The sequence below is a fragment of the Rhipicephalus microplus genome, chromosome 8 (genome assembly GCF_043290135.1).
Source record: "Rhipicephalus microplus isolate Deutch F79 chromosome 8, USDA_Rmic, whole genome shotgun sequence".
NCBI lineage: Eukaryota > Metazoa > Arthropoda > Arachnida > Ixodida > Ixodidae > Rhipicephalus > Rhipicephalus microplus.
This window is the reverse complement of record NC_134707.1, coordinates 79,522,400-79,550,146: the sequence shown is the minus strand read 5'-3', so window position 1 is coordinate 79,550,146 and position 27,747 is coordinate 79,522,400. Positions and strand designations below refer to the sequence as shown.

Sequence of the window (27,747 nt, the reverse complement as noted above, 5' to 3'; positions counted from 1 at the left end):
CGACTGTTGTCACCACACAACTCCAGTAAACAAATGTTTCCGAGCCAGGCAGTCGCCAGCATTGAGTATACAATTAACCTCAAGGTTAAATATGAAAACTAATGAAAATTCCATTCCCCAGGTGAGGCTCAAACTCACAACTCCGGCATAGCTCACGAGAACTTTCGTAAAGGTACCGTGCGCTAACCGATTGCGCCACTGGGAAACACGGTCACACGTAGGAGTCTTTCCTTTAGGACTGTTGTCTGCGCAAAACTCCAGTAAACAAACGTTTTCGAGCCAGGCAGTCGCCAGCATTCAGTATACAATGAACCTCACGACTAAATATGAAAACTAATAAAAATTTCATTCCCCAGGTGAGGCTCGAACTCACAACCCCGGCATAGCTCACGAGAACTGTCGTATAAGTACCGTGCGCTAACCAATTGCGCCACTGGGGAACGCGGTCGCACGTAGAAGTCTTTCCTTTAGGACTGTGGTCTACACACAACTCCAGTAAACAAATGTTTTGGAGCCAGGCAGTCGCCAGCATTGAGTATACAATTAACCTCATGACTAAATATGAAAACTAATAAAAATTTTATTCCCCACGTGAGGCTCGAACTCACAACCCCGGCATAGCTCACGAGAACTGTCGTATAAGTACCGTGCGCTAACCAATTGCGCCACTGGGGAACACGGTCGCACGTAAGAGTGTTTCCTTTAGGACTGTTGTCTCCACACAACTCTAGTAAACAAATGTTTTCGGGCCAGGCAGTCGCCAGCATTGAGTATACAATTACCTCATGGCTAAACATGAAAACTAATGAAAATTTCACTCCCCAGGCGAGGCTCAAACTCACAACCCCGGCATAGCTCACGAGAACTGTCCTATAAATTCAGCGCTAACCAATTGCGCCACTGGGGAACACGGTTGCACGTAAAAGTGTTTCCTTTAGGACTGTTGTCTACACACAACTCCAGTAAACAAATGTTTTCGGGCCAGGCGGTCGCCAGCATTGAGTATACAATTACCTCATGGCTAAATATGAAAACTAATGAAAATTTCACTCCCCAGGCGAGGCTCAAACTCACAACCTCGGCATAGCTCACGAGAACTGTCCTATAAATTCAGCGCTAACCAATTGCGCCACTGGGGAACACGGTTGCACGTAAAAGGGTTTCCTTTTCGACTGTTGTCTCCACACAACTCCAGTAAACAAATGTTTCCGAGCCAGGCAGTCGCCAGCATTGAGTATACAATTAAACTCAAGGGTTAATATGAAAACTAATGGAAATTCCATTCCCCAGGTGAGGCTCAAACTCACAACTCCGGCATAGCTCACGAGAACTTTCGTAAAGGTACCGTGCGCTAACCGATTGCGCCACTGGGGAACACGGTCACACGTAGGAGTATTTCCTTTAAGACTGTTGTCTACACACAACTCCAGTAAACAAATGTTTTCGAACCAGGCAGTCACCAGCATTGAGTATACAATTAACCGCATGACTAAATATGAAAAAAATAAAAATTTCATTCCCCAGGTGAGGCTCGAACTCAAAACCCCGGCATAGCTCACGAAAACTGTCGTATAAGTACCGTGCGCTAACCAATTGCGCCAGTGGGGAACATGGTTGCACGTAAGAGTGTTTCCTTTAGGACTGTTGTCTACACACACCTCCAGTAAACAAATGTTTTATGAGCCAGGCAGTCGTCAGCATTTAGTATACTATTAAAATCATGACTAAATATGAAATCTAAGAAAAATTTGATTCCATAGGTGAGGCTCGAACTTACAACCCCGGCATAGTTCACGAGAACTGTCGTATAAGTACCGTGTGCTAACTAATTGCGCCACTGGAGAACACGGTTGCACGTAAAAGTGTTTCCTTTAGGACTGTTGTCTACACACACCTCCAGTAAGCAAATGTTTTCGAGCCAGGCAGTCGCCAGAATTGAGTATACAATTAACCTCATGACTAAGAATGAAAACTAATAAAAATTTCATTCCCCAGGTGAGGCTCGAACTCACAACCCCGGCATAGCTCACGAGAACTGTCGTATAAGTACCGTGCGCTAACCAATTGCGCCACTGGGGAACACGGTTTCACGTAAGAGTGTTTCCTTTAGGACTGTTGTCTACACACACCTCCAGTAAACAAATGTTTTCGAGCCAGGCAGTCGCCAGCATTGAGTATACAATTAACCTCATGACTAAATATGAACAATAATAAAAATTTCATTCCCCAGGTGAGGCTCGAACTCACAACCCCGGCATAGCTCACGAGAACTTTCTTAAAAGTACCGTGCGCTAACCGATTGCGCCACTGGGGAACACGGTCACACGTAGGAGTCTTTCCTTTAGGACTGTTGTCTGCACAAAACTCCAGTAAACAAACGTTTTCGAGCCAGGCAGTCGCCAGCATTCAGTATACAATAAACCTCACGACTGAATATGAAAACTAATAAAAATTTCATTCCCCAGGTGAGGCTCGAACTCAAAACCCCGGCATAGCTCACGAGAACTGTCGTATAAGTACCGTGCGCTAACCAAGTGCGCCACTGGGGAACACGGTCACACGTAGGAGTCTTTCCTTCAAGACTGTTGTCTACACACAACTCCAGTAAACAAATGTTTTCGAGCCAGGCAGTCACCAGCATTGAGTATACAATTAACCGCATGACTAAATATGAAAACTAATAAAAATTTGATTCCCCAGGTGAGGCTCGAACTCCAAACCCCGGCATAGCTCACGAGAACTGTCGTATAAGTACCGTGCGCTAACCAATTGCGCCACTGGGGAACATGGCTGCACGTAAGAGTGTTTCCTTTAGGACTGTTGTCTACACACACCTCCAGTAAACAAATGTTTTCGAGCCAGGCAGTCGCCAGCATTGAGTATACAATTAACCTCATAACTAAACATGAGAACTAATGAAAATTTCATTCCCCAGGTGAGGCTCGAACTCACAACCCCAGCATAGCTCACGAGAACTGTCCTATAAATACAGCGCTAACCAATTGCGCCACTGGGGAACAAGGTTGCACGTAAAAGTGTTTCCTTTAGAACTGTTGTCTACACACAACTCCAGTAAACAAATGTTTTCGGGCCAGGCAGTCGCCAGCATTGAGTATACAATTACCTCATGGCTAAATATGAAAACTAATGAAAATTTCACTCCCCAGGCGAGGCTCAAACTCACAACCCCGGCATAGCTCACGAGAACTGTCCTATAAATTCAGCGCTAACCAATTGCGCCACCGGGGAAACCGGTTGCACGTAAAAGTGTTTCCTTTAGGACTGTTGTCGACACACAACTCCAGTAAACAAATGTTTTCGGGCCAGGCAGTCGCCAGCATTGAGTATACAATTACCTCATGGCTAAATATGAAAACTAATAAAAATTTCACTTCCAGGCGAGGCTCAAACTCACAACCCCTGCATAGCTCACGAGAACTGTCGTGTATGTACCGTGCGCTAACCAATTGCGCCACTGCGGAACACGGTCGCACGTAGGAGTCTTTCCTTTAGGACTGTTGTCTGCGCAAAACTCCAGTGAACAAATTTTTTCGAGCCAGGCAGTCGCCAGCATCGAGTATACATTTAACCTCATGACTAAATATGAAAACTAATAAAAATTTCATTCCACAGGTGAGTCTCGAACTCACAACCTCGGCATAGCTGACGAGAACTGTCGTATAAGTACCGTGCGCTAACCAAGTGCGCCACTGGGGAACACGGTCACACGTAGGAGTCTTTCCTTCAAGACTGTTGTCTACACACAACTCCAGTAAACAAATGTTTTCGAGCCAGGCAGTCACCAGCATTGAGTATACAATTAACCTCATGACTAATAATGAAAATCAATAAAAATTTCATTCCCCAGGTGAGGCTCGAACTCACAACCCCGGCATAGCTCACGAGAACTGTCGTATAAGTACCGTGCGCTAACCAATTGCGCCACTCGGGAACACGGTTGCACGTAAAAGTGTTTCCTTTAGGACTGTTGTCTACACACACCTCCAGTAAGCATATGTTTTCGAGCCAGGCAGTCGCCAGCATTGAGTATACAATTAACCTCATGACTAATAATGAAAACTAATAAGAATTTCATTCCCCAGGTGAGGCTCGAACTCAAAACGCCGGCATAGCTCACGAGAACTGTCGTATAAGTACCGTGCGCTAACCAATTGCGCCAATGGGGAACATGGTTGCACGTAAGAGTGTTTCCTTTAGGACTGTTGTCTACACACACCTCCAGTAAACAAATGTTTTCGAGCCAGGCAGTCGTCAGCATTTAGTATACAATTAAACTCATGACTAAATATGAAATCTAAGAAAAATTTGATTCCATAGGTGAGGCTCGAACTCACAACCCCGGCATAGTTTACGAGAACTGTCGTATAAGTACCGTGTGCTAACTAATTGCGCCACTGGAGAACACGGTTGCACGTAAAAGTGTTTCCTTTAGGACTGTTGTCTACACACACCTCCAGTAAGCAAATGTTTTCGAGCCAGGCAGTCGCCAGAATTGAGTATACAATTAACCTCATGACTAATAATGAAAACTAATAAAAATTTCATTCCCCAGGTGAGGCTCGAACTCACAACCCCGGCATAGCTCACAAGAACTGTCGTATAAGTACCGTGCGCTAACCAATTCCGCCACTGGGGAACACGGTTTTACGTAAGAGTGTTTCCTTTAGGACTGTTGTCTACACACACCTCCAGTAAACAAACGTTTTCGAGCCAGGCAGTCGCCAGCATTGAGTATACAATTAACCTCTGGACTAAATATGAACACTAATAAAAATTTCATTCCCCAGGTGAGGCTCGAACTCACAACCCCGGCATAGCTCACGAGAACTTTCTTAAAAGTACCGTGCGCTAACCGATTGCGCCACTGGGGAACATGGTCACACGTAGGAGTCTTTCCTTTAGGACTGTTGTCTGCGCAAAACTCCAGTAAACAAACGTTTTCGAGCCAGGCAGTCGCCAGCATTCAGTATACAATGAACCTCACGACTGAATATGAAAACTAATAAAAATTTTATTCCCCAGGTGAGGCTCGAACTCACAACCCCGGCATAGCTCACGAGAACTGTCGTATAAGTACCGTGCGCTAACCAATTGCGCCACTGGGGAACACGGTCGCACGTAGGAGTCTTTCCTTCAAGACTGTTGTCTACACACAACTCCAGTAAACAAATGTTTTCGAGCCAGGCAGTCACCAGCATTGAGTATACAATTAACCGCATGACTAAATATGAAAACTAATAAAAATTTGATTCCCCAGGTGAGGCTCGAACTCCAAACCCCGGCATAGCTCACGAGAACTGTCGTATAAGTACCGTGCGCTAACCAATTGCGCCACTGGGGAACATGGTTGCACGTAAGAGTGTTTCCTTTAGGACTGTTGTCTACACACACCTCCAGTAAACAAATGTTTTCGAGCCAGGCAGTCGCCAGCATTGAGTATACAATTAACCTCATGACTAAATATGAAAACTAATAAAAATTTTATTCCCCAGGTAAGGCTCGAACTCACAACCCCGGCATAGCTCACGAGAACTGTCGTATAAGTACCGAGCGCTAACCAATTGCGCCACTGGGGAACACGGTCGCACGTAAGAGTGTTTCCTTTAGGACTGTTGTCTCCACACAACTCTAGTAAACAAATGTTTTCGAGCCAGGCAGTCGCCAGCATTGAGTATACAATTAACCTCATGACTAAATTTGAGAACTAATGAAAATATCATTCCCCAGGTGAGGCTCGAACTCACATCCCCAGCATAGCTCACGAGAACTGTCCTCTAAATACAGCGTTAACCAATTGCGCCACTAGGGAACGAGGCTGCACGTAAAAGTGTTTCCTTTAGGACTGTTGTCTACACAAACCTCCAGTAAACAAATGTTTTCGGGCCAGGCAGTCGCCAGCATTGAGTATACAATTACCTCATGGCTAAATATGAAAACTAATGAAAATTTCACTCACCAGGCGAGGCTCAAACTCACAACCCCGGCATAGCTCACGAGAACTGTCCTATAAATTCAGCGCTAACCAATTGCGCCACCGGGGAAACCGGTTGCACGTAAAAGTGTTTCCTTTAGGACTGTTGTCTACACACACCTCCAGTAAACAAACGTTTTCGAGCCAGGCAGTCGCCAGCATTGAGTATACAATTAACCTCATGACTAAGTATGAACACTAATAAAAATTTCATTCCCCAGGTGAGGCTCGAACTCACAACGCCGGCATAGCTCACGAGAACTTTCTTAAAAGTACCGTGCGCTAACCGATTGCGCCACTGGGGAACATGGTCACACGTAGGAGTCTTTCCTTTAGGACTTTTGTCTGCGCAAAACTCCAGTGAACAAATTTTTTCGAGCCAGGCAGTCGCCAGCATCGAGTATACATTTAACCTCATGACTAAATATGAAAACTAATAAAAATTTCATTCCACAGGTGAGTCTCGAACTCACAACCTCGGCATAGCTGACGAGAACTGTCGTATAAGTACCGTGCGCTAACCAATTGCGCCACTGGGGAACACGGTCGCACGTAGGAGTCTTTTCTTTAGGACTGTTGTCTACACACAACTCCAGTAAACAAATGTTTTCGAGCTAGGCAGTCGCCAGCATTGAGTATACAATTAACCTCATGTATAAATATGAAAACTAATAAAAATTTCATTCCCCAGGTGAGGCTCGAACTCACAACCCCGGCATAGCTCACGAGAACTGTCGTATAAGTACCGTGCGCTAACCAATTGCGCCACTCAGGAACATGGTTGCACGTAAAAGTGTTTCCTTTAAGACTGTTGTCTACACACACCTCCAGTAAGCAAATGTTTTCGAGCCAGGCAGTCGCCAGCATTGAGTATACAATTAATCTCATGACTAATAATGAAAACTAATAAGAATTTCATTCCCCAGGTGAGGCTCGAACTCACAACCCCGGCATAGCTCACGAGAACTGTCGTATAAGTACCGTGCGCTACACAATTGCGCCACTGGGGAACACGGTTTCACGTTAGAGTGTTTCCTTTACGACTGTTGTCTACACAAACCTCCAGTAAACAAATTTTTTCGAGCTAGGCAGTCGCCAGCATTGAGTATACAATTAACCTCATGTATAATTATGAAAACTAATAAAAATTTCATTCCCCAGGTGAGGCTCCAACTCACAACCCAGGCATAGCTCACGAGAACTGTCGTATAAGTACCGTGCGCTAACCAATTGCGCCACTGGGGAACACGGTTGCACGTAAGAGTGTTTCCTTTAGGACTGTTGTCTACACACACCTCCAGTAAACAAATGTTTTCAAGCCAGGCAGTCGCCAGCATTGAGTACACAATTAACCTCATGACTAATAATGAAAATCAATAAAAATTTCATTCCCCAGGTGAGGCTCGAACTCACAACCCCGGCATAGCTCACGAGAACTGTCGTATAAGTACCGTGCGCTAACCAATTGCGCCACTCGGGAACACGGTTGCACGTAAAAGTGTTTCCTTTAGGACTGTTGTCTACACACACCTCCAGTAAGCATATGTTTTCGAGCCAGGCAGTCGCCAGCATTGAGTATACAATTAACCTCATGACTAATAATGAAAACTAATAAGAATTTCATTCCCCAGGTGAGGCTCGAACTCAAAACCCCGGCATAGCTCACGAGAACTGTCGTATAAGTACCGTGCGCTAACCAATTGCGCCAATGGGGAACATGGTTGCACGTAAGAGTGTTTCCTTTAGGACTGTTGTCTACACACACCTCCAGTAAACAAATGTTTTCGAGCCAGGCAGTCGTCAGCATTTAGTATACAATTAAACTCATGACTAAATATGAAATCTAAGAAAAATTTGATTCCATAGGTGAGGCTCGAACTCACAACCCCGGCATAGTTCACGAGAACTGTCGTATAAGTACCGTGTGCTAACTAATTGCGCCACTGGAGAACACGGTTGCACGTAAAAGTGTTTCCTTTAGGACTGTTGTCTACACACACCTCCAGTAAGCAAATGTTTTCGAGCCAGGCAGTCGCCAGAATTGAGTATACAATTAACCTCATGACTAATAATGAAAACTAATAAAAATTTCATTCCCCAGGTGAGGCTCGAACTCCAAACCCCGGCATAGCTCACGAGAACTGTCGTATAAGTACCGTGCGCTAACCAATTGCGCCACTGGGGAACATGGTTGCACGTAAGAGTGTTTCCTTTAGGACTGTTGTCTACACACACCTCCAGTAAACAAATGTTTTCGAGCCAGGCAGTCGCCAGCATTGAGTATACAATTAACCTCATGACTAAATATGAAAACTAATAAAAATTTTATTCCCCAGGTAAGGCTCGAACTCACAACCCCGGCATAGCTCACGAGAACTGTCGTATAAGTACTGTGCGCTAACCAATTGCGCCACTGGGGAACACGGTCGCACGTAAGAGTGTTTCCTTTAGGACTGTTGTCTCCACACAACTCTAGTAAACAAATGTTTTCGAGCCAGGCAGTCGCCAGCATTGAGTATACAATTAACCTCATGACTAAATATGAGAACTAATGAAAATTTCATTCCCCAGGTGAGGCTCGAACTCACAACCCCAGCATAGCTCACGAGAACTGTCCTCTAAATACAGCGCTAACCAATTGCGCCACTAGGGAACGAGGTTGCACGTAGAAGTGTTTCCTTTAGGACTGTTGTCTACACACAACTCCAGTAAACAAATGTTTTCAGGCCAGGCAGTCGCCAGCATTGAGTATACAATTACCTCATGGCTAAATATGAAAACTAATAAAAATTTCATTCCACAGGTGAGTCTCGAACTCACAACCTCAGCATAGCTGACGAGAACTGTCGTATAAGTACCGTGCGCTAACCAATTGCGCCACTGGGGAACACGGTCGCACGTAGGAGTCTTTTCTTTAGGACTGTTGTCTACACACAACTCCAGTAAACAAATGTTTTCGAGCCAGGCAGTCGCCAGCATTGAGTATACAATTAACCTCATGTATAAATATGAAAACTAATAAAAATTTCATTCCCCAGGTGAGGCTCGAACTCACAACCCCGGCATAGCTCACGAGAACTGTCGTATAAGTACCGTGCGCTAACCAATTGCGCCACTCGGGAACACGGTCGCACGTAAAAGTGTTTCCTTTAGGACTGTTGTCTACACACACCTCCATTAAGCAAATGTTTTCGAGCCAGGCAGTTGCCAGCATTGAGTATACAATTAACCTCATGACTAATAATGAAAACTAATAAGAATTTCATTCCCCAGGTGAGGCTCGAACTCACAACCCCGGCATAGCTCACGAGAACTGTCGCATAAGTACCGTGCGCTAACCGATTGCGCCACTGGGGAACACGGTTTCACGTAAGAGTGTTTCCTTTAGGACTGTTGTCTACACACAACTCCAGTAAACAAATGTTTTCGGGCCAGGCAGTCGCCAGCATTGAGTATACAATTACCTCATGGCTAAATACGAAAACTAATGAAAATTTCACTCCCCAGGCGAGGCTCAAACTCACAACCCCGGCATAGCTCACGAGAACTGTCCTATAAATTCAGCGCTAACCAATTGCGCCACTGGGGAACACGGTCGCACGTAAGAGTGTTTCCTTTAGGACTGTTGTCTCCACACAACTCTAGTAAACAAATGTTTTCGAGCCAGGCAGTCGCCAGCATTGAGTATACAATTAAGCTTATGACTAAATATGAAAACTAATGAAAATTTCATTCCCCAGGTGAGGCTCGAACTCACAACCCCAGCATAGCTCACGAGAACTGTCCTATAAATACAGCGCTAACCAATTGCGCCACTGGGGAACACGGTTGCACGTAAAAGTGTTTCCTTTAGGACTGTTGTCTACACACAACTCCAGTAAACAAATGTTTTCGGGCCAGTCAGTCGCCAGCATTGAGTATACAATTACCTCATGGCTAAATATGAAAACTAATGAAAATTTCACTCCCCAGGCGAGGCTCAAACTCACAACCCCGGCATAGCTCACGAGAACTGTCCTATAAATTCAGCGCTAACCAATTGCGCTACTGGGAAACACGGTTGCACGTAAAAGTGTTTCCTTTAAGACTGTTGTCTACACACAACTCCAGTAAACAAATGTTTTCGAGCCAGGCAGTCGCCAGCATTGAGTATACAATTACCTCATGGCTAAATATGAAAACTAATAAAAATTTCACTCCCCAGGCGAGGCTCAAACTCACAACCCCGGCATAGCTCACGAGAACTGTCGTGTAAGTACCGTGCGCTAACCAATTGAACCACTGGGGAACACGGTCGCACGTAGGAGTTTTTCCTTTAGAACTGTTGTCTGCGCAAAACTCCAGTAAACAAATTTTTTCGAGCCAGGCAGTCGCCAGCATTGAGTATACATTTAACCTCATGACTAAATATGAAAACTAATAAAAATTTCATTCCACAGGTGAGTCTCGAACTCACAACCTCGGCATAGCTGACGAGAACTGTCGTATAAGTACCGTGCGCTAACCAATTGCGCCACTGGGGAACACGGTTGCACGTAAGAGTGTTTCCTTTAGGACTGTTGTCTACACACACCTCCAGTAAACAAATGTTTTCGAGCCAGGCAGTCGCCAGCATTGAGTATACAATTAACCTCAAGGTTAATTATGAAAACTAATGAAAATTCCATTCCCCAGGTGAGGCTCAAACTCACAACTCCGGCATAGCTCACGAGAACTTTCGTAAAGGTACCGTGCGCTAACCAATTGCGCCACTGGGGAACACGGTCACACGTAGGAGTCTTTCCTTTAGGACTGTTGTCTGCGCAAAACTCCAGTAAACAAACGTTTTCGAGCCAGGCAGTCGCCAGCATTCAGTATACAATGAACCTCACGACTAAATATGAAAACTAATAAAAATTTCATTCCCCAGGTGAGGCTCGAACTCACAACCCCAGCATAGCTCACGAGAACTGTCCTATAAATACAGCGCTAACCAATTGCGCCACTGGGGAACACGGTTGCACGTAAAAGTGTTTCCTTTAGGACTGTTGTCTACACACAACTCCAGTAAACAAATGTTTTCGGGCCAGGCAGTCGCCAGCATTGAGTATACAATTACCTCATGGCTAAATATGAAAACTAATGAAAATTTCACTCCCCAGGCGAGGCTCAAACTCACAACCCCGGCATAGCTCACGAGAACTGTCCTATAAATTCAGCGCTAACCAATTGCGCTACTGGGAAACACGGTTGCACGTAAAAGTGTTTCCTTTAAGACTGTTGTCTACACACAACTCCAGTAAACAAACGTTTTCGAGCCAGGCAGTCGCCAGCTTTGAGTATACAATTAACCTCATGACTAAATATGAACACTAATAAAAATTTCATTCCCCAGGTGAGGCTCGAACTCACAATGCCGGGATAGCTCACGAGAACTTTCTTAAAAGTACCGTGCGCTAACCGATTGCGCCACTGGGGAACATGGTCACACGTAGGAGTCTTTCCTTTAGGAATGTTGTCTGCGCAAAACTCCAGTAAACAAACGTTTTCGAGCCAGGCAGTCGCCAGCATTCAGTATACAATGAACCTCACGACTGAATATGAAAACTAATAAAAATTTCATTCCCCAGGTGAGGCTCGAACTCACAACCCCGGCATAGCTCACGAGAACTGTCGTATAAGTACCGTGCGCTAACCAATTGCGCCACTGGGGAACACGGTCGCACGTAGGAGTCTTTCCTTCAAGACTGTTGTCTACACACAACTCCAGTAAACAAATGTTTTCGAGCCAGGCAGTCACCAGCATTGAGTATACAATTAACCGCATGACTAAATATGAAAACTAATAAAAATTTGATTCCCCAGGTGAGGCTCGAACTCCAAACCCCGGCATAGCTCACGAGAACTGTCGTATAAGTACCGTGCGCTAACCAATTGCGCCACTGGGGAACATGGTTGCACGTAAGAGTGTTTCCTTTAGGACTGTTGTCTACACACACCTCCAGTAAACAAATGTTTTCGAGCCAGGCAGTCGCCAGCATTGAGTATACAATTAACCTCATGACTAAATATGAAAACTAATAAAAATTTTATTCCCCAGGTAAGGCTCGAACTCACAACCCCGGCATAGCTCACGAGAACTGTCGTATAAGTACCGTGCGCTAACCAATTGCGCCACTGGGGAACACGGTCGCACGTATGAGTGTTTCCTTTAGGACTGTTGTCTCCACACAACTCTAGTAAACAAATGTTTTCGAGCCAGGCAGTCGCCAGCATTGAGTATACAATTAACCTCATGACTAAATATGAGAACTAATGAAAATTTCATTCCCCAGGTGAGGCTCGAACTCACAACCCCAGCATAGCTCACGAGAACTGTCCTCTAAATACAGCGCTAACCAATTGCGCCACTAGGGAACGAGGTTGCACGTAAAAGTGTTTCCTTTAGGACTGTTGTCTACACACAACTCCAGTAAACAAATGTTTTTGGGCCAGGCAGTCGCCAGCATTGAGTATACAATTACCTCATGGCTAAATATGAAAACTAATGAAAATTTCACTCCCCAGGAGAGGCTCAAACTCACAATCCCGGCATAGCTCACGAGAACTGTCCTATAAATTCAGCGCTAACCAATTGCGCCACCGGGGAAACCGGTTGCACGTAAAAGTGTTTCCTTTAGGACTGTTGTCTACACACAACTCCAGTAAACAAATGTTTTCGGGCCAGGCAGTCGCCAGCATTGAGTATACAATTACCTCATGGCTAAATATGAAAACTAATAAAAATTTCACTCCCCAGGCGAGGCTCAAACTCACAACACCTGCATAGCTCACGAGAACTGTCGTGTAAGTACCGTGCGCTAACCAATTGCGCCACTGGGGAACACGGTCGCACGTAGGAGTCTTTCCTTTAGGACTGTTGTCTGCGCAAAACTCCAGTAAACAAATTTTTTCGAGCCAGGCAGTCGCCAGCATCGAGTATACATTTAACCTCATGACTAAATATGAAAACTAATAAAAATTTCATTCCACAGGAGAGTCTCGAACTCACAACCTCAGCATAGCTGACGAGAACTGTCGTATAAGTACCGTGCGCTAACCAATTGCGCCACTGGGGAACACGGTCGCACGTAGGAGTCTTTTCTTTAGGACTGTTGTCTACACACAACTCCAGTAAACAAATGTTTTCGAGCCAGGCAGTCGCCAGCATTGAGTATACAATTAACCTCATGTATAAATATGAAAACTAATAAAAATTTCATTCCCCAGGTGAGGCTCGAACTCACAACCCCGGCATAGCTCACGAGAACTGTCGTATAAGTACCGTGCGCTAACCAATTGCGCCACTCGGGAACACGGTCGCACGTAAAAGTGTTTCCTTTAGGACTGTTGTCTACACACACCTCCATTAAGCAAATGTTTTCGAGCCAGGCAGTCGCCAGCATTGAGTATACAATTAACCTCATGACTAATAATGAAAACTAATAAGAATTTCATTCCCCAGGTGAGGCTCGAACTCACAACCCCGGCATAGCTCACGAGAACTGTCGCATAAGTACCGTGCGCTAACCGATTGCGCCACTGGGGAACACGGTTTCACGTAAGAGTGTTTCCTTTAGGACTGTTGTCTACACACAACTCCAGTAAACAAATGTTTTCGGGCCAGGCAGTCGCCAGCATTGAGTATACAATTACCTCATGGCTAAATACGAAAACTAATGAAAATTTCACTCCCCAGGCGAGGCTCAAACTCACAACCCCGGCATAGCTCACGAGAACTGTCCTATAAATTCAGCGCTAACCAATTGCGCCACTGGGGAACACGGTCGCACGTAGGAGTCTTTCCTTTAGGACTGTTGTCTGCGCAAAACTACAGTAAACAAATTTTTTCGAGCGAGGCAGTCGCCAGCATTGAGTATACATTTAACCTCATGACTAATTATGAAAACTAATAAAAATTTCATTCCACAGGTGAGTCTCGAACTCACAACCTTGGCATAGCTGACGAGAACTGTCGTAAAAGTACCGTGCGCTAACTAATTGCGCCACTGGGGAACACGGTTGCACGTAAGAGTGTTTCCTTTAGGACTGTTGTCTACACACACCTCCAGTAAACAAATGTTTTCGATCCAGGCAGTCGCCAGCATTGAGTATACAATTAAGCTTATGACTAAATATGAAAACTAATGAAAATTTCATTCCCCAGGTGAGGCTCGAACTCACAACCCCAGCATAGCTCACGAGAACTGTCCTAAAATACAGCGCTAACCAATTGCGCCACTGGGGAACACGGTTGCACGTAAAAGTGTTTCCTTTAGGACTGTTGTCTACACACAACTCCAGTAAACAAATGTTTTCGGGCCAGTCAGTCGCCAGCATTGAGTATACAATTACCTCATGGCTAAATATGAAAACTAATGAAAATTTCACTCCCCAGGCGAGGCTCAAACTCACAACCCCGGCATAGCTCACGAGAACTGTCCTATAAATTCAGCGCTAACCAATTGCGCTACTGGGAAACACGGTTGCACGTAAAAGTGTTTCCTTTAAGACTGTTGTCTACACACAACTCCAGTAAACAAATGTTTTCGAGCCAGGCAGTCGCCAGCATTGAGTATACAATTACCTCATGGCTAAATATGAAAACTAATAAAAATTTCACTCCCCAGGCGAGGCTCAAACTCACAACCCCGGCATAGCTCACGAGAACTGTCGTGTAAGTACCGTGCGCTAACCAATTGAACCACTGGGGAACACGGTCGCACGTAGGAGTTTTTCCTTTAGAACTGTTGTCTGCGCAAAACTCCAGTAAACAAATTTTTTCGAGCCAGGCAGTCGCCAGCATTGAGTATACATTTAACCTCATGACTAAATATGAAAACTAATAAAAATTTCATTCCACAGGTGAGTCTCGAACTCACAACCTCGGCATAGCTGACGAGAACTGTCGTATAAGTACCGTGCGCTAACCAATTGCGCCACTGGGGAACACGGTTGCACGTAAGAGTGTTTCCTTTAGGACTGTTGTCTACACACAACTCCAGTAAACAAATGTTTTCGGGCCAGTCAGTCGCCAGCATTGAGTATACAATTACCTCATGGCTAAATATGAAAACTAATGAAAATTTCACTCCCCAGGCGAGGCTCAAACTCACAACCCCGGCATAGCTCACGAGAACTGTCCTATAAATTCAGCGCTAACCAATTGCGCAACTGGGAAACACGGTTGCACGTAAAAGTGTTTCCTTTAAGACTGTTGTCTACACACAACTCCAGTAAACAAATGTTTTCGAGCCAGGCAGTCGCCAGCATTGAGTATACAATTACCTCATGGCTAAATATGAAAACTAATAAAAATTTCACTCCCCAGGCGAGGCTCAAACTCACAACCCCGGCATAGCTCACGAGAACTGTCGTGTAAGTACCGTGCGCTAACCAATTGAACCACTGGGGAACACGGTCGCACGTAGGAGTTTTTCCTTTAGAACTGTTGTCTGCGCAAAACTTTAGTAAACAAATTTTTTCGAGCCAGGCAGTCGCCAGCATTGAGTATACATTTAACCTCATGACTAAATATGAAAACTAATAAAAATTTCATTCCACAGGTGAGTCTCGAACTCACAACCTCGGCATAGCTGACGAGAACTGTCGTATAAGTACCGTGCGCTAACCAATTGCGCCACTGGGGAACACGGTTGCACGTAAGAGTGTTTCCTTTAGGACTGTTGTCTACACACACCTCCAGTAAACAAATGTTTTCGAGCCAGGCAGTCGCCAGCATTGAGTATACAATTAACCTCAAGGTTAATTATGAAAACTAATGAAAATTCCATTCCCCAGGTGAGGCTCAAACTCACAACTCCGGCATAGCTCACGAGAACTTTCGTAAAGGTACCGTGCGCTAACCAATTGCGCCACTGGGGAACACGGTCACACGTAGGAGTCTTTCCTTTAGGACTGTTGTCTGCGCAAAACTCCAGTAAACAAACGTTTTCGAGCCAGGCAGTCGCCAGCATTCAGTATACAATGAACCTCACGACTAAATATGAAAACTAATAAAAATTTCATTCCCCAGGTGAGGCTCGAACTCACAACCCCAGCATAGCTCACGAGAACTGTCCTATAAATACAGCGCTAACCAATTGCGCCACTGGGGAACACGGTTGCACGTAAAAGTGTTTCCTTTAGGACTGTTGTCTACACACAACTCCAGTAAACAAATGTTTTCGGGCCAGGCAGTCGCCAGCATTGAGTATACAATTACCTCATGGCTAAATATGAAAACTAATGAAAATTTCACTCCCCAGGCGAGGCTCAAACTCACAACCCCGGCATAGCTCACGAGAACTGTCCTATAAATTCAGCGCTAACCAATTGCGCTACTGGGAAACACGGTTGCACGTAAAAGTGTTTCCTTTAAGACTGTTGTCTACACACAACTCCAGTAAACAAACGTTTTCGAGCCAGGCAGTCGCCAGCTTTGAGTATACAATTAACCTCATGACTAAATATGAACACTAATAAAAATTTCATTCCCCAGGTGAGGCTCGAACTCACAACGCCGGGATAGCTCACGAGAACTTTCTTAAAAGTACCGTGCGCTAACCGATTGCGCCACTGGGGAACATGGTCACACGTAGGAGTCTTTCCTTTAGGAATGTTGTCTGCGCAAAACTCCAGTAAACAAACGTTTTCGAGCCAGGCAGTCGCCAGCATTCAGTATACAATGAACCTCACGACTGAATATGAAAACTAATAAAAATTTCATTCCCCAGGTGAGGCTCGAACTCACAACCCCGGCATAGCTCACGAGAACTGTCGTATAAGTACCGTGCGCTAACCAATTGCGCCACTGGGGAACACGGTCGCACGTAGGAGTCTTTCCTTCAAGACTGTTGTCTACACACAACTCCAGTAAACAAATGTTTTCGAGCCAGGCAGTCACCAGCATTGAGTATACAATTAACCGCATGACTAAATATGAAAACTAATAAAAATTTGATTCCCCAGGTGAGGCTCGAACTCCAAACCCCGGCATAGCTCACGAGAACTGTCGTATAAGTACCGTGCGCTAACCAATTGCGCCACTGGGGAACATGGTTGCACGTAAGAGTGTTTCCTTTAGGACTGTTGTCTACACACACCTCCAGTAAACAAATGTTTTCGAGCCAGGCAGTCGCCAGCATTGAGTATACAATTAACCTCATGACTAAATATGAAAACTAATAAAAATTTTATTCCCCAGGTAAGGCTCGAACTCACAACCCCGGCATAGCTCACGAGAACTGTCGTATAAGTACCGTGCGCTAACCAATTGCGCCACTGGGGAACACGGTCGCACGTATGAGTGTTTCCTTTAGGACTGTTGTCTCCACACAACTCTAGTAAACAAATGTTTTCGAGCCAGGCAGTCGCCAGCATTGAGTATACAATTAACCTCATGACTAAATATGAGAACTAATGAAAATTTCATTCCCCAGGTGAGGCTCGAACTCACAACCCCAGCATAGCTCACGAGAACTGTCCTCTAAATACAGCGCTAACCAATTGCGCCACTAGGGAACGAGGTTGCACGTAAAAGTGTTTCCTTTAGGACTGTTGTCTACACACAACTCCAGTAAACAAATGTTTTTGGGCCAGGCAGTCGCCAGCATTGAGTATACAATTACCTCATGGCTAAATATGAAAACTAATGAAAATTTCACTCCCCAGGAGAGGCTCAAACTCACAATCCCGGCATAGCTCACGAGAACTGTCCTATAAATTCAGCGCTAACCAATTGCGCCACCGGGGAAACCGGTTGCACGTAAAAGTGTTTCCTTTAGGACTGTTGTCTACACACAACTCCAGTAAACAAATGTTTTCGGGCCAGGCAGTCGCCAGCATTGAGTATACAATTACCTCATGGCTAAATATGAAAACTAATAAAAATTTCACTCCCCAGGCGAGGCTCAAACTCACAACACCTGCATAGCTCACGAGAACTGTCGTGTAAGTACCGTGCGCTAACCAATTGCGCCACTGGGGAACACGGTCGCACGTAGGAGTCTTTCCTTTAGGACTGTTGTCTGCGCAAAACTCCAGTAAACAAATTTTTTCGAGCCAGGCAGTCGCCAGCATCGAGTATACATTTAACCTCATGACTAAATATGAAAACTAATAAAAATTTCATTCCACAGGAGAGTCTCGAACTCACAACCTCAGCATAGCTGACGAGAACTGTCGTATAAGTACCGTGCGCTAACCAATTGCGCCACTGGGGAACACGGTCGCACGTAGGAGTCTTTTCTTTAGGACTGTTGTCTACACACAACTCCAGTAAACAAATGTTTTCGAGCCAGGCAGTCGCCAGCATTGAGTATACAATTAACCTCATGTATAAATATGAAAACTAATAAAAATTTCATTCCCCAGGTGAGGCTCGAACTCACAACCCCGGCATAGCTCACGAGAACTGTCGTATAAGTACCGTGCGCTAACCAATTGCGCCACTCGGGAACACGGTCGCACGTAAAAGTGTTTCCTTTAGGACTGTTGTCTACACACACCTCCATTAAGCAAATGTTTTCGAGCCAGGCAGTCGCCAGCATTGAGTATACAATAAACCTCATGACTAATAATGAAAACTAATAAGAATTTCATTCCCCAGGTGAGGCTCGAACTCACAACCCCGGCATAGCTCACGAGAACTGTCGCATAAGTACCGTGCGCTAACCGATTGCGCCACTGGGGAACACGGTTTCACGTAAGAGTGTTTCCTTTAGGACTGTTGTCTACACACAACTCCAGTAAACAAATGTTTTCGGGCCAGGCAGTCGCCAGCATTGAGTATACAATTACCTCATGGCTAAATACGAAAACTAATGAAAATTTCACTCCCCAGGCGAGGCTCAAACTCACAACCCCGGCATAGCTCACGAGAACTGTCCTATAAATTCAGCGCTAACCAATTGCGCCACTGGGGAACACGGTCGCACGTAGGAGTCTTTCCTTTAGGACTGTTGTCTGCGCAAAACTACAGTAAACAAATTTTTTCGAGCGAGGCAGTCGCCAGCATTGAGTATACATTTAACCTCATGACTAATTATGAAAACTAATAAAAATTTCATTCCACAGGTGAGTCTCGAACTCACAACCTTGGCATAGCTGACGAGAACTGTCGTAAAAGTACCGTGCGCTAACTAATTGCGCCACTGGGGAACACGGTTGCACGTAAGAGTGTTTCCTTTAGGACTGTTGTCTACACACACCTCCAGTAAACAAATGTTTTCGATCCAGGCAGTCGCCAGCATTGAGTATACAATTAAGCTTATGACTAAATATGAAAACTAATGAAAATTTCATTCCCCAGGTGAGGCTCGAACTCACAACCCCAGCATAGCTCACGAGAACTGTCCTAAAATACAGCGCTAACCAATTGCGCCACTGGGGAACACGGTTGCACGTAAAAGTGTTTCCTTTAGGACTGTTGTCTACACACAACTCCAGTAAACAAATGTTTTCGGGCCAGTCAGTCGCCAGCATTGAGTATACAATTACCTCATGGCTAAATATGAAAACTAATGAAAATTTCACTCCCCAGGCGAGGCTCAAACTCACAACCCCGGCATAGCTCACGAGAACTGTCCTATAAATTCAGCGCTAACCAATTGCGCTACTGGGAAACACGGTTGCACGTAAAAGTGTTTCCTTTAAGACTGTTGTCTACACACAACTCCAGTAAACAAATGTTTTCGAGCCAGGCAGTCGCCAGCATTGAGTATACAATTACCTCATGGCTAAATATGAAAACTAATAAAAATTTCACTCCCCAGGCGAGGCTCAAACTCACAACCCCGGCATAGCTCACGAGAACTGTCGTGTAAGTACCGTGCGCTAACCAATTGAACCACTGGGGAACACGGTCGCACGTAGGAGTTTTTCCTTTAGAACTGTTGTCTGCGCAAAACTCCAGTAAACAAATTTTTTCGAGCCAGGCAGTCGCCAGCATTGAGTATACATTTAACCTCATGACTAAATATGAAAACTAATAAAAATTTCATTCCACAGGTGAGTCTCGAACTCACAACCTCGGCATAGCTGACGAGAACTGTCGTATAAGTACCGTGCGCTAACCAATTGCGCCACTGGGGAACACGGTTGCACGTAAGAGTGTTTCCTTTAGGACTGTTGTCTACACACACCTCCAGTAAACAAATGTTTTCGAGCCAGGCAGTCGCCAGCATTGAGTATACAATTAACCTCAAGGTTAAATATGAAAACTAATGAAAATTCCATTCCCCAGGTGAGGCTCAAACTCACAACTCCGGCATAGCTCACGAGAACTTTCGTAAAGGTACCGTGCGCTAACCAATTGCGCCACTGGGGAACACGGTCACACGTAGGAGTCTTTCCTTTAGGACTGTTGTCTGCGCAAAACTCCAGTAAACAAACGTTTTCGCGCCAGGCAGTCGCCAGCATTCAGTATACAATGAACCTCACGACTAAATATGAAAACTAATAAAAATTTCATTCCCCAGGTGAGGCTCGAACTCACAACCCCAGCATAGCTCACGAGAACTGTCCTATAAATACAGCGCTAACCAATTGCGCCACTGGGGAACACGGTTGCACGTAAAAGTGTTTCCTTTAGGACTGTTGTCTACACACAACTCCAGTAAACAAATGTTTTCGGGCCAGGCAGTCGCCAGCATTGAGTATACAATTACCTCATGGCTAAATATGAAAACTAATAAAAATTTCACTCCCCAGGCGAGGCTCAAACTCACAACCCCGGCATAGCTCACGAGAACTGTCATGTAAGTACCGTGCGCTAACCAATTGAACCACTGGGGAACACGGTCGCACGTAGGAGTTTTTCCTTTAGAACTGTTGTCTGCGCAAAACTCCAGTAAACAAATTTTTTCGAGCCAGGCAGTCGCCAGCATTGAGTATACATTTAACCTCATGACTAAATATGAAAACTAATAAAAATTTCATTCCACAGGTGAGTCTCGAACTCACAACCTCGGCATAGCTGACGAGAACTGTCGTATAAGTACCGTGCGCTAACCAATTGCGCCACTGGGGAACACGGTTGCACGTAAGAGTGTTTCCTTTAGGACTGTTGTCTACACACACCTCCAGTAAACAAATGTTTTCGAGCCAGGCAGTCGCCAGCATTGAGTATACAATTAACCTCAAGGTTAAATATGAAAACTAATGAAAATTCCATTCCCCAGGTGAGGCTCAAACTCACAACTCCGGCATAGCTCACGAGAACTTTCGTAAAGGTACCGTGCGCTAACCAATTGCGCCACTGGGGAACACGGTCACACGTAGGAGTCTTTCCTTTAGGACTGTTGTCTGCGCAAAACTCCAGTAAACAAACGTTTTCGAGCCAGGCAGTCGCCAGCATTCAGTATACAATGAACCTCACGACTAAATATGAAAACTAATAAAAATTTCATTCCCCAGGTGAGGCTCGAACTCACAACCCCAGCATAGCTCACGAGAACTGTCCTATAAATACAGCGCTAACCAATTGCGCCACTGGGGAACACGGTTGCACGTAAAAGTGTTTCCTTTAGGACTGTTGTCTACACACAACTCCAGTAAACAAATGTTTTCGGGCCAGGCAGTCGCCAGCATTGAGTATACAATTACCTCATGGCTAAATATGAAAACTAATGAAAATTTCACTCCCCAGGCGAGGCTCAAACTCACAACCCCGGCATAGCTCACGAGAACTGTCCTATAAATTCAGCGCTAACCAATTGCGCTACTGGGAAACACGGTTGCACGTAAAAGTGTTTCCTTTAAGACTGTTGTCTACACACAACTCCAGTAAACAAACGTTTTCGAGCCAGGCAGTCGCCAGCTTTGAGTATACAATTAACCTCATGACTAAATATGAACACTAATAAAAATTTCATTCCCCAGGTGAGGCTCGAACTCACAACGCCGGGATAGCTCACGAGAACTTTCTTAAAAGTACCGTGCGCTAACCGATTGCGCCACTGGGGAACATGGTCACACGTAGGAGTCTTTCCTTTAGGAATGTTGTCTGCGCAAAACTCCAGTAAACAAACGTTTTCGAGCCAGGCAGTCGCCAGCATTCAGTATACAATGAACCTCACGACTGAATATGAAAACTAATAAAAATTTCATTCCCCAGGTGAGGCTCGAACTCACAACCCCGGCATAGCTCACGAGAACTGTCGTATAAGTACCGTGCGCTAACCAATTGCGCCACTGGGGAACACGGTCGCACGTAGGAGCCTTTCCTTCAAGACTGTTGTCTACACACAACTCCAGTAAACAAATGTTTTCGAGCCAGGCAGTCACCAGCATTGAGTATACAATTAACCGCATGACTAAATATGAAAACTAATAAAAATTTGATTCCCCAGGTGAGGCTCGAACTCCAAACCCCGGCATAGCTCACGAGAACTGTCGTATAAGTACCGTGCGCTAACCAATTGCGCCACTGGGGAACATGGTTGCACGTAAGAGTGTTTCCTTTAGGACTGTTGTCTACACACACCTCCAGTAAACAAATGTTTTCGAGCCAGGCAGTCGCCAGCATTGAGTATACAATTAACCTCATGACTAAATATGAAAACTAATAAAAATTTTATTCCCCAGGTAAGGCTCGAACTCACAACCCCGGCATAGCTCACGAGAACTGTCGTATAAGTACCGTGCGCTAACCAATTGCGCCACTGGGGAACACGGTCGCACGTATGAGTGTTTCCTTTAGGACTGTTGTCTCCACACAACTCTAGTAAACAAATGTTTTCGAGCCAGGCAGTCGCCAGCATTGAGTATACAATTAACCTCATGACTAAATATGAGAACTAATGAAAATTTCATTCCCCAGGTGAGGCTCGAACTCACAACCCCAGCATAGCTCACGAGAACTGTCCTCTAAATACAGCGCTAACCAATTGCGCCACTAGGGAACGAGGTTGCACGTAAAAGTGTTTCCTTTAGGACTGTTGTCTACACACAACTCCAGTAAACAAATGTTTTCGGGCCAGGCAGTCGCCAGCATTGAGTATACAATTACCTCATGGCTAAATATGAAAACTAATGAAAATTTCACTCCCCAGGAGAGGCTCAAACTCACAATCCCGGCATAGCTCACGAGAACTGTCCTATAAATTCAGCGCTAACCAATTGCGCCACCGGGGAAACCGGTTGCACGTAAAAGTGTTTCCTTTAGGACTGTTGTCTACACACAACTCTAGTAAACAAATGTTTTCGGGCCAGGCAGTCGCCAGCATTGAGTATACAATTACCTCATGGCTAAATATGAAAACTAATAAAAATTTCACTCCCCAGGCGAGGCTCAAACTCACAACACCTGCATAGCTCCCGAGAACTGTCGTGTAAGTACCGTGCGCTAACCAATTGCGCCACTGGGGAACACGGTCGCACGTAGGAGTCTTTCCTTTAGGACTGTTGTCTGCGCAAAACTCCAGTAAACAAATTTTTTCGAGCCAGGCAGTCGCCAGCATCGAGTATACATTTAACCTCATGACTAAATATGAAAACTAATAAAAATTTCATTCCACAGGAGAGTCTCGAACTCACAACCTCAGCATAGCTGACGAGAACTGTCGTATAAGTACCGTGCGCTAACCAATTGCGCCACTGGGGAACACGGTCGCACGTAGGAGTCTTTTCTTTAGGACTGTTGTCTACACACAACTCCAGTAAACAAATGTTTTCGAGCCAGGCAGTCGCCAGCATTGAGTATACAATTAACCTCATGTATAAATATGAAAACTAATAAAAATTTCATTCCCCAGGTGAGGCTCGAACTCACAACCCCGGCATAGCTCACGAGAACTGTCGTATAAGTACCGTGCGCTAACCAATTGCGCCACTCGGGAACACGGTCGCACGTAAAAGTGTTTCCTTTAGGACTGTTGTCTACACACACCTCCATTAAGCAAATGTTTTCGAGCCAGGCAGTCGCCAGCATTGAGTATACAATTAACCTCATGACTAATAATGAAAACTAATAAGAATTTCATTCCCCAGGTGAGGCTCGAACTCACAACCCCGGCATAGCTCACGAGAACTGTCGCATAAGTACCGTGCGCTAACCGATTGCGCCACTGGGGAACACGGTTTCACGTAAGAGTGTTTCCTTTAGGACTGTTGTCTACACACAACTCCAGTAAACAAATGTTTTCGGGCCAGGCAGTCGCCAGCATTGAGTATACAATTACCTCATGGCTAAATACGAAAACTAATGAAAATTTCACTCCCCAGGCGAGGCTCAAACTCACAACCCCGGCATAGCTCACGAGAACTGTCCTATAAATTCAGCGCTAACCAATTGCGCCACTGGGGAACACGGTCGCACGTAGGAGTCTTTCCTTTAGGACTGTTGTCTGCGCAAAACTACAGTAAACAAATTTTTTCGAGCGAGGCAGTCGCCAGCATTGAGTATACATTTAACCTCATGACTAATTATGAAAACTAATAAAAATTTCATTCCACAGGTGAGTCTCGAACTCACAACCTTGGCATAGCTGACGAGAACTGTCGTAAAAGTACCGTGCGCTAACTAATTGCGCCACTGGGGAACACGGTTGCACGTAAGAGTGTTTCCTTTAGGACTGTTGTCTACACACACCTCCAGTAAACAAATGTTTTCGAGCCAGGCAGTCGCCAGCATTGAGTATACAATTAAGCTTATGACTAAATATGAAAACTAATGAAAATTTCATTCCCCAGGTGAGGCTCGAACTCACAACCCCAGCATAGCTCACGAGAACTGTCCTATAAATACAGCGCTAACCAATTGCGCCACTGGGGAACACGGTTGCACGTAAAAGTGTTTCCTTTAGGACTGTTGTCTACACACAACTCCAGTAAACAAATGTTTTCGGGCCAGTCAGTCGCCAGCATTGAGTATACAATTACCTCATGGCTAAATATGAAAACTAATGAAAATTTCACTCCCCAGGCGAGGCTCAAACTCACAACCCCGGCATAGCTCACGAGAACTGTCCTATAAATTCAGCGCTAACCAATTGCGCTACTGGGAAACACGGTTGCACGTAAAAGTGTTTCCTTTAAGACTGTTGTCTACACACAACTCCAGTAAACAAATGTTTTCGAGCCAGGCAGTCGCCAGCATTGAGTATACAATTACCTCATGGCTAAATATGAAAACTAATAAAAATTTCACTCCCCAGGCGAGGCTCAAACTCACAACCCCGGCATAGCTCACGAGAACTGTCGTGTAAGTACCGTGCGCTAACCAATTGCGCCACTGGGGAACAAGGTTGCACGTAAAAGTGTTTCCTTTAGGACTGTTGTCTCCACACAACTCTAGTAAACAAATGTTTTCGAGCCAGGCAGTCGCCAGCATTGAGTATACAATTAAGCTTATGACTAAATATGAAAACTAATGAAAATTTCATTCTCCAGGTGAGGTTCGAACTCACAACCCCAGCATAGCTCACGAGAACTGTCCTATAAATACAGCGCTAACCAATTGCGCCACTGGGGAACAAGGTTGCACGTAAAAGTGTTTCCTTTAGGACTGTTGTCTACACACAACTCCAGTAAACAAATGTTTTCGGGCCAGGCAGTCGCCAGCATTGAGTATACAATTACCTCATGGCTAAATATGAAAACTAATGAAAATTTCACTCCCCAGGCGAAGCTCAAACTCACAACCCCGGCATAGCTCACGAGAACTGTCCTATAAATTCAGCGCTAACCAATTGCGCCACCGGGGAACACGGTTGCACGTAAAAGTGTTTCCTTTAGGACTGTTGTCTACACACAACTCCAGTAAACAAATGTTTTCGGGCCAGACAGTCGCCAGCATTGAGTATACAATTACCTCATGGCTAAATATGAAAACTAATAAAAATTTCACTCCCCAGGCGAGGCTCAAACTCACAACCCCTGCATAGCTCACGAGAACTGTCGTGTAAGTACCGTGCGCTAACCAATTGCGCCACTGGGGAACACGGTCGCACGTAGGAGTCTTTCCTTTAGGACTGTTGTCTGCGCAAAACTCCAGTAAACAAATTTTTTCGAGCCAGGCTGTCGCCAATATCGAGTATACATTTAACCTCATGACTAAATATGAAAACTAATAAAAATTTTATTCCACAGGTGAGTCTCGAACTCACAACCTCGACATAGCTGACGAGAACTGTCGTATAAGTACCGTGCGCTAACCAATTGAGCCACTGGGGAACACGGTTTCACGTAAGAGTGTTTCCTTTAGGACTGTTGTCTACACACACCTCCAGTAAACAAATGTTTTCGAGCCAGGCAGTCGCCAGCATTGAGTATACAATTAACCTCATGACTAAATATGAAAACTAATAAAAATTTCATTCCCCAGGTGAGGCTCAAACTCACAACCCCGGCATAGCTCACCAGAACTGTCGTATAAGTACCGTGCGCTACCCAATTGCGCCACTGGGGAACACGGTTTCACGTTAGAGTGTTTCCTTTACGACTGTTGTCTACACAAACCTCCAGTAAACAGATGTTTTCGAGCCAGGCAGTCGCCAGCATTGCGTATACATTTAACCTCATGACTAAATATGAAAACTAATAAAAATTTCATTCCACAGGTGAGTCTCGAACTCACAACCTCGGCATAGCTGACGAGAACTGTCGTATAAGTACCGTGCGCTAACCAATTGCGCCACTGGGGAACACGGTTGCACGTAAGAGTGTTTCCTTTAGGACTGTTGTCTACACACACCTCCAGTAAACAAATGTTTTCGAGCCAGGCAGTCGCCAGCATTGAGTATACAATTAACCTCAAGGTTAAATATGAAAACTAATGAAAATTCCATTCCCCAGGTGAGGCTCAAACTCACAATTCCGGCATAGCTCACGAGAACTTTCGTAAAGGTACCGTGCGCTAACCAATTGCGCCACTGGGGAACACGGTTGCCCGTAAGAGGGTTTCCTTTACGACTGTTGTCTCCACACAACTCCAGTAAACAAATGTTTCCGAGCCAGGCAGTCGCCAGCATTGAGTATACAATTAACCTCAAGGTTAAATATGAAAACTAATGAAAATTTCATTCCCCAGGTGAGGCTCAAACTCACAACTCCGGCATAGCTCACGAGAACTTTCGTAAAGGTACCGTGCGCTAACCGATTGCGCCACTGGGAAACACGGTCACACGTAGGAGTCTTTCCTTTAGGACTGTTGTCTGCGCAAAACTCCAGTAAACAAACGTTTTCGAGCCAGGCAGTCGCCAGCATTCAGTATACAATGAACCTCACGACTAAATATGAAAACTAATAAAAATTTTATTCCCCAGGTGAGGCTCGAACTCACAACCCCGGCATAGCTCACGAGAACTGTCGTATAAGTACCGTGCGCTAACCAATTGCGCCACTGGGGAACGCGGTCGCACGTAGAAGTCTTTCCTTTAGGACTGTGGTCTACACACAACTCCAGTAAACAAATGTTTTGGAGCCAGGCAGTCGCCAGCATTGAGTATACAATTAACCTCATGACTAAATATGAAAACTAATAAAAATTTTATTCCCCACGTGAGGCTCGAACTCACAACCCCGGCATAGCTCACGAGAACTGTCGTATAAGTACCGTGCGCTAACCAATTGCGCCACTGGGGAACACGGTCGCACGTAAGAGTGTTTCCTTTAGGACTGTTGTCTCCACACAACTCTAGTAAACAAATGTTTTCGGGCCAGGCAGTCGCCAGCATTGAGTATACAATTACCTCATGGCTAAATATGAAAACTAATGAAAATTTCACTCCCCAGGC

General features: G+C 45.0%; 42 non-coding genes across 42 annotated transcripts; all 42 read right to left on the bottom strand.

The window, feature by feature from the left end:
• Window positions 1-348: 348 nt before the first annotated feature.
• On the bottom strand, window positions 349-440 carry TRNAI-UAU (transfer RNA isoleucine (anticodon UAU)). Its single transcript is given in 2 exon segments — window positions 349-384; window positions 403-440. It is a non-coding gene; the product is annotated as a tRNA-Ile (tRNA).
• Window positions 441-583: 143 nt separating this feature from the next.
• TRNAI-UAU (transfer RNA isoleucine (anticodon UAU)) lies at window positions 584-675 on the bottom strand. The gene is given in 2 exon segments: window positions 584-619; window positions 638-675. It is a non-coding gene; the product is annotated as a tRNA-Ile (tRNA).
• Window positions 676-1,987: 1,312 nt separating this feature from the next.
• On the bottom strand, window positions 1,988-2,079 carry TRNAI-UAU (transfer RNA isoleucine (anticodon UAU)). The gene is given in 2 exon segments: window positions 1,988-2,023; window positions 2,042-2,079. It is a non-coding gene; the product is annotated as a tRNA-Ile (tRNA).
• A 143-nt stretch (window positions 2,080-2,222) lies between these two features.
• TRNAK-UUU (transfer RNA lysine (anticodon UUU)) lies at window positions 2,223-2,314 on the bottom strand. The gene is given in 2 exon segments: window positions 2,223-2,258; window positions 2,277-2,314. It is a non-coding gene; the product is annotated as a tRNA-Lys (tRNA).
• A 1,546-nt stretch (window positions 2,315-3,860) lies between these two features.
• On the bottom strand, window positions 3,861-3,952 carry TRNAI-UAU (transfer RNA isoleucine (anticodon UAU)). Its single transcript is given in 2 exon segments — window positions 3,861-3,896; window positions 3,915-3,952. It is a non-coding gene; the product is annotated as a tRNA-Ile (tRNA).
• A 613-nt stretch (window positions 3,953-4,565) lies between these two features.
• TRNAI-UAU (transfer RNA isoleucine (anticodon UAU)) lies at window positions 4,566-4,657 on the bottom strand. The gene is given in 2 exon segments: window positions 4,566-4,601; window positions 4,620-4,657. It is a non-coding gene; the product is annotated as a tRNA-Ile (tRNA).
• A 143-nt stretch (window positions 4,658-4,800) lies between these two features.
• Window positions 4,801-4,892, bottom strand: TRNAK-UUU (transfer RNA lysine (anticodon UUU)). The gene is given in 2 exon segments: window positions 4,801-4,836; window positions 4,855-4,892. It is a non-coding gene; the product is annotated as a tRNA-Lys (tRNA).
• Window positions 4,893-5,035: 143 nt separating this feature from the next.
• TRNAI-UAU (transfer RNA isoleucine (anticodon UAU)) lies at window positions 5,036-5,127 on the bottom strand. Its single transcript is given in 2 exon segments — window positions 5,036-5,071; window positions 5,090-5,127. It is a non-coding gene; the product is annotated as a tRNA-Ile (tRNA).
• Window positions 5,128-5,505: 378 nt separating this feature from the next.
• On the bottom strand, window positions 5,506-5,597 carry TRNAI-UAU (transfer RNA isoleucine (anticodon UAU)). The gene is given in 2 exon segments: window positions 5,506-5,541; window positions 5,560-5,597. It is a non-coding gene; the product is annotated as a tRNA-Ile (tRNA).
• Window positions 5,598-6,205: 608 nt separating this feature from the next.
• Window positions 6,206-6,297, bottom strand: TRNAK-UUU (transfer RNA lysine (anticodon UUU)). Its single transcript is given in 2 exon segments — window positions 6,206-6,241; window positions 6,260-6,297. It is a non-coding gene; the product is annotated as a tRNA-Lys (tRNA).
• A 143-nt stretch (window positions 6,298-6,440) lies between these two features.
• TRNAI-UAU (transfer RNA isoleucine (anticodon UAU)) lies at window positions 6,441-6,532 on the bottom strand. The gene is given in 2 exon segments: window positions 6,441-6,476; window positions 6,495-6,532. It is a non-coding gene; the product is annotated as a tRNA-Ile (tRNA).
• Window positions 6,533-6,675: 143 nt separating this feature from the next.
• On the bottom strand, window positions 6,676-6,767 carry TRNAI-UAU (transfer RNA isoleucine (anticodon UAU)). Its single transcript is given in 2 exon segments — window positions 6,676-6,711; window positions 6,730-6,767. It is a non-coding gene; the product is annotated as a tRNA-Ile (tRNA).
• A 143-nt stretch (window positions 6,768-6,910) lies between these two features.
• Window positions 6,911-7,002, bottom strand: TRNAI-UAU (transfer RNA isoleucine (anticodon UAU)). Its single transcript is given in 2 exon segments — window positions 6,911-6,946; window positions 6,965-7,002. It is a non-coding gene; the product is annotated as a tRNA-Ile (tRNA).
• Window positions 7,003-7,380: 378 nt separating this feature from the next.
• TRNAI-UAU (transfer RNA isoleucine (anticodon UAU)) lies at window positions 7,381-7,472 on the bottom strand. The gene is given in 2 exon segments: window positions 7,381-7,416; window positions 7,435-7,472. It is a non-coding gene; the product is annotated as a tRNA-Ile (tRNA).
• Window positions 7,473-8,320: 848 nt separating this feature from the next.
• On the bottom strand, window positions 8,321-8,412 carry TRNAI-UAU (transfer RNA isoleucine (anticodon UAU)). Its single transcript is given in 2 exon segments — window positions 8,321-8,356; window positions 8,375-8,412. It is a non-coding gene; the product is annotated as a tRNA-Ile (tRNA).
• Window positions 8,413-8,787: 375 nt separating this feature from the next.
• TRNAI-UAU (transfer RNA isoleucine (anticodon UAU)) lies at window positions 8,788-8,879 on the bottom strand. Its single transcript is given in 2 exon segments — window positions 8,788-8,823; window positions 8,842-8,879. It is a non-coding gene; the product is annotated as a tRNA-Ile (tRNA).
• A 143-nt stretch (window positions 8,880-9,022) lies between these two features.
• On the bottom strand, window positions 9,023-9,114 carry TRNAI-UAU (transfer RNA isoleucine (anticodon UAU)). The gene is given in 2 exon segments: window positions 9,023-9,058; window positions 9,077-9,114. It is a non-coding gene; the product is annotated as a tRNA-Ile (tRNA).
• Window positions 9,115-9,257: 143 nt separating this feature from the next.
• On the bottom strand, window positions 9,258-9,349 carry TRNAI-UAU (transfer RNA isoleucine (anticodon UAU)). The gene is given in 2 exon segments: window positions 9,258-9,293; window positions 9,312-9,349. It is a non-coding gene; the product is annotated as a tRNA-Ile (tRNA).
• Window positions 9,350-10,423: 1,074 nt separating this feature from the next.
• Window positions 10,424-10,515, bottom strand: TRNAI-UAU (transfer RNA isoleucine (anticodon UAU)). Its single transcript is given in 2 exon segments — window positions 10,424-10,459; window positions 10,478-10,515. It is a non-coding gene; the product is annotated as a tRNA-Ile (tRNA).
• Window positions 10,516-11,593: 1,078 nt separating this feature from the next.
• TRNAI-UAU (transfer RNA isoleucine (anticodon UAU)) lies at window positions 11,594-11,685 on the bottom strand. Its single transcript is given in 2 exon segments — window positions 11,594-11,629; window positions 11,648-11,685. It is a non-coding gene; the product is annotated as a tRNA-Ile (tRNA).
• Window positions 11,686-12,063: 378 nt separating this feature from the next.
• TRNAI-UAU (transfer RNA isoleucine (anticodon UAU)) lies at window positions 12,064-12,155 on the bottom strand. Its single transcript is given in 2 exon segments — window positions 12,064-12,099; window positions 12,118-12,155. It is a non-coding gene; the product is annotated as a tRNA-Ile (tRNA).
• A 1,077-nt stretch (window positions 12,156-13,232) lies between these two features.
• On the bottom strand, window positions 13,233-13,324 carry TRNAI-UAU (transfer RNA isoleucine (anticodon UAU)). The gene is given in 2 exon segments: window positions 13,233-13,268; window positions 13,287-13,324. It is a non-coding gene; the product is annotated as a tRNA-Ile (tRNA).
• Window positions 13,325-13,467: 143 nt separating this feature from the next.
• On the bottom strand, window positions 13,468-13,559 carry TRNAI-UAU (transfer RNA isoleucine (anticodon UAU)). Its single transcript is given in 2 exon segments — window positions 13,468-13,503; window positions 13,522-13,559. It is a non-coding gene; the product is annotated as a tRNA-Ile (tRNA).
• Window positions 13,560-14,867: 1,308 nt separating this feature from the next.
• Window positions 14,868-14,959, bottom strand: TRNAI-UAU (transfer RNA isoleucine (anticodon UAU)). Its single transcript is given in 2 exon segments — window positions 14,868-14,903; window positions 14,922-14,959. It is a non-coding gene; the product is annotated as a tRNA-Ile (tRNA).
• A 609-nt stretch (window positions 14,960-15,568) lies between these two features.
• TRNAI-UAU (transfer RNA isoleucine (anticodon UAU)) lies at window positions 15,569-15,660 on the bottom strand. The gene is given in 2 exon segments: window positions 15,569-15,604; window positions 15,623-15,660. It is a non-coding gene; the product is annotated as a tRNA-Ile (tRNA).
• An 843-nt stretch (window positions 15,661-16,503) lies between these two features.
• TRNAK-UUU (transfer RNA lysine (anticodon UUU)) lies at window positions 16,504-16,595 on the bottom strand. The gene is given in 2 exon segments: window positions 16,504-16,539; window positions 16,558-16,595. It is a non-coding gene; the product is annotated as a tRNA-Lys (tRNA).
• A 143-nt stretch (window positions 16,596-16,738) lies between these two features.
• TRNAI-UAU (transfer RNA isoleucine (anticodon UAU)) lies at window positions 16,739-16,830 on the bottom strand. Its single transcript is given in 2 exon segments — window positions 16,739-16,774; window positions 16,793-16,830. It is a non-coding gene; the product is annotated as a tRNA-Ile (tRNA).
• Window positions 16,831-17,208: 378 nt separating this feature from the next.
• TRNAI-UAU (transfer RNA isoleucine (anticodon UAU)) lies at window positions 17,209-17,300 on the bottom strand. The gene is given in 2 exon segments: window positions 17,209-17,244; window positions 17,263-17,300. It is a non-coding gene; the product is annotated as a tRNA-Ile (tRNA).
• A 1,077-nt stretch (window positions 17,301-18,377) lies between these two features.
• On the bottom strand, window positions 18,378-18,469 carry TRNAI-UAU (transfer RNA isoleucine (anticodon UAU)). The gene is given in 2 exon segments: window positions 18,378-18,413; window positions 18,432-18,469. It is a non-coding gene; the product is annotated as a tRNA-Ile (tRNA).
• A 143-nt stretch (window positions 18,470-18,612) lies between these two features.
• TRNAI-UAU (transfer RNA isoleucine (anticodon UAU)) lies at window positions 18,613-18,704 on the bottom strand. Its single transcript is given in 2 exon segments — window positions 18,613-18,648; window positions 18,667-18,704. It is a non-coding gene; the product is annotated as a tRNA-Ile (tRNA).
• A 1,308-nt stretch (window positions 18,705-20,012) lies between these two features.
• Window positions 20,013-20,104, bottom strand: TRNAI-UAU (transfer RNA isoleucine (anticodon UAU)). Its single transcript is given in 2 exon segments — window positions 20,013-20,048; window positions 20,067-20,104. It is a non-coding gene; the product is annotated as a tRNA-Ile (tRNA).
• An 845-nt stretch (window positions 20,105-20,949) lies between these two features.
• Window positions 20,950-21,041, bottom strand: TRNAI-UAU (transfer RNA isoleucine (anticodon UAU)). Its single transcript is given in 2 exon segments — window positions 20,950-20,985; window positions 21,004-21,041. It is a non-coding gene; the product is annotated as a tRNA-Ile (tRNA).
• An 843-nt stretch (window positions 21,042-21,884) lies between these two features.
• Window positions 21,885-21,976, bottom strand: TRNAK-UUU (transfer RNA lysine (anticodon UUU)). Its single transcript is given in 2 exon segments — window positions 21,885-21,920; window positions 21,939-21,976. It is a non-coding gene; the product is annotated as a tRNA-Lys (tRNA).
• A 143-nt stretch (window positions 21,977-22,119) lies between these two features.
• TRNAI-UAU (transfer RNA isoleucine (anticodon UAU)) lies at window positions 22,120-22,211 on the bottom strand. Its single transcript is given in 2 exon segments — window positions 22,120-22,155; window positions 22,174-22,211. It is a non-coding gene; the product is annotated as a tRNA-Ile (tRNA).
• A 378-nt stretch (window positions 22,212-22,589) lies between these two features.
• On the bottom strand, window positions 22,590-22,681 carry TRNAI-UAU (transfer RNA isoleucine (anticodon UAU)). Its single transcript is given in 2 exon segments — window positions 22,590-22,625; window positions 22,644-22,681. It is a non-coding gene; the product is annotated as a tRNA-Ile (tRNA).
• Window positions 22,682-23,758: 1,077 nt separating this feature from the next.
• Window positions 23,759-23,850, bottom strand: TRNAI-UAU (transfer RNA isoleucine (anticodon UAU)). Its single transcript is given in 2 exon segments — window positions 23,759-23,794; window positions 23,813-23,850. It is a non-coding gene; the product is annotated as a tRNA-Ile (tRNA).
• Window positions 23,851-23,993: 143 nt separating this feature from the next.
• TRNAI-UAU (transfer RNA isoleucine (anticodon UAU)) lies at window positions 23,994-24,085 on the bottom strand. The gene is given in 2 exon segments: window positions 23,994-24,029; window positions 24,048-24,085. It is a non-coding gene; the product is annotated as a tRNA-Ile (tRNA).
• A 1,074-nt stretch (window positions 24,086-25,159) lies between these two features.
• TRNAV-UAC (transfer RNA valine (anticodon UAC)) lies at window positions 25,160-25,251 on the bottom strand. Its single transcript is given in 2 exon segments — window positions 25,160-25,195; window positions 25,214-25,251. It is a non-coding gene; the product is annotated as a tRNA-Val (tRNA).
• A 1,077-nt stretch (window positions 25,252-26,328) lies between these two features.
• Window positions 26,329-26,420, bottom strand: TRNAI-UAU (transfer RNA isoleucine (anticodon UAU)). Its single transcript is given in 2 exon segments — window positions 26,329-26,364; window positions 26,383-26,420. It is a non-coding gene; the product is annotated as a tRNA-Ile (tRNA).
• Window positions 26,421-26,563: 143 nt separating this feature from the next.
• TRNAI-UAU (transfer RNA isoleucine (anticodon UAU)) lies at window positions 26,564-26,655 on the bottom strand. Its single transcript is given in 2 exon segments — window positions 26,564-26,599; window positions 26,618-26,655. It is a non-coding gene; the product is annotated as a tRNA-Ile (tRNA).
• Window positions 26,656-27,268: 613 nt separating this feature from the next.
• On the bottom strand, window positions 27,269-27,360 carry TRNAI-UAU (transfer RNA isoleucine (anticodon UAU)). The gene is given in 2 exon segments: window positions 27,269-27,304; window positions 27,323-27,360. It is a non-coding gene; the product is annotated as a tRNA-Ile (tRNA).
• A 143-nt stretch (window positions 27,361-27,503) lies between these two features.
• TRNAI-UAU (transfer RNA isoleucine (anticodon UAU)) lies at window positions 27,504-27,595 on the bottom strand. Its single transcript is given in 2 exon segments — window positions 27,504-27,539; window positions 27,558-27,595. It is a non-coding gene; the product is annotated as a tRNA-Ile (tRNA).
• Between the last annotated feature and the right edge of the window lie 152 nt (window positions 27,596-27,747).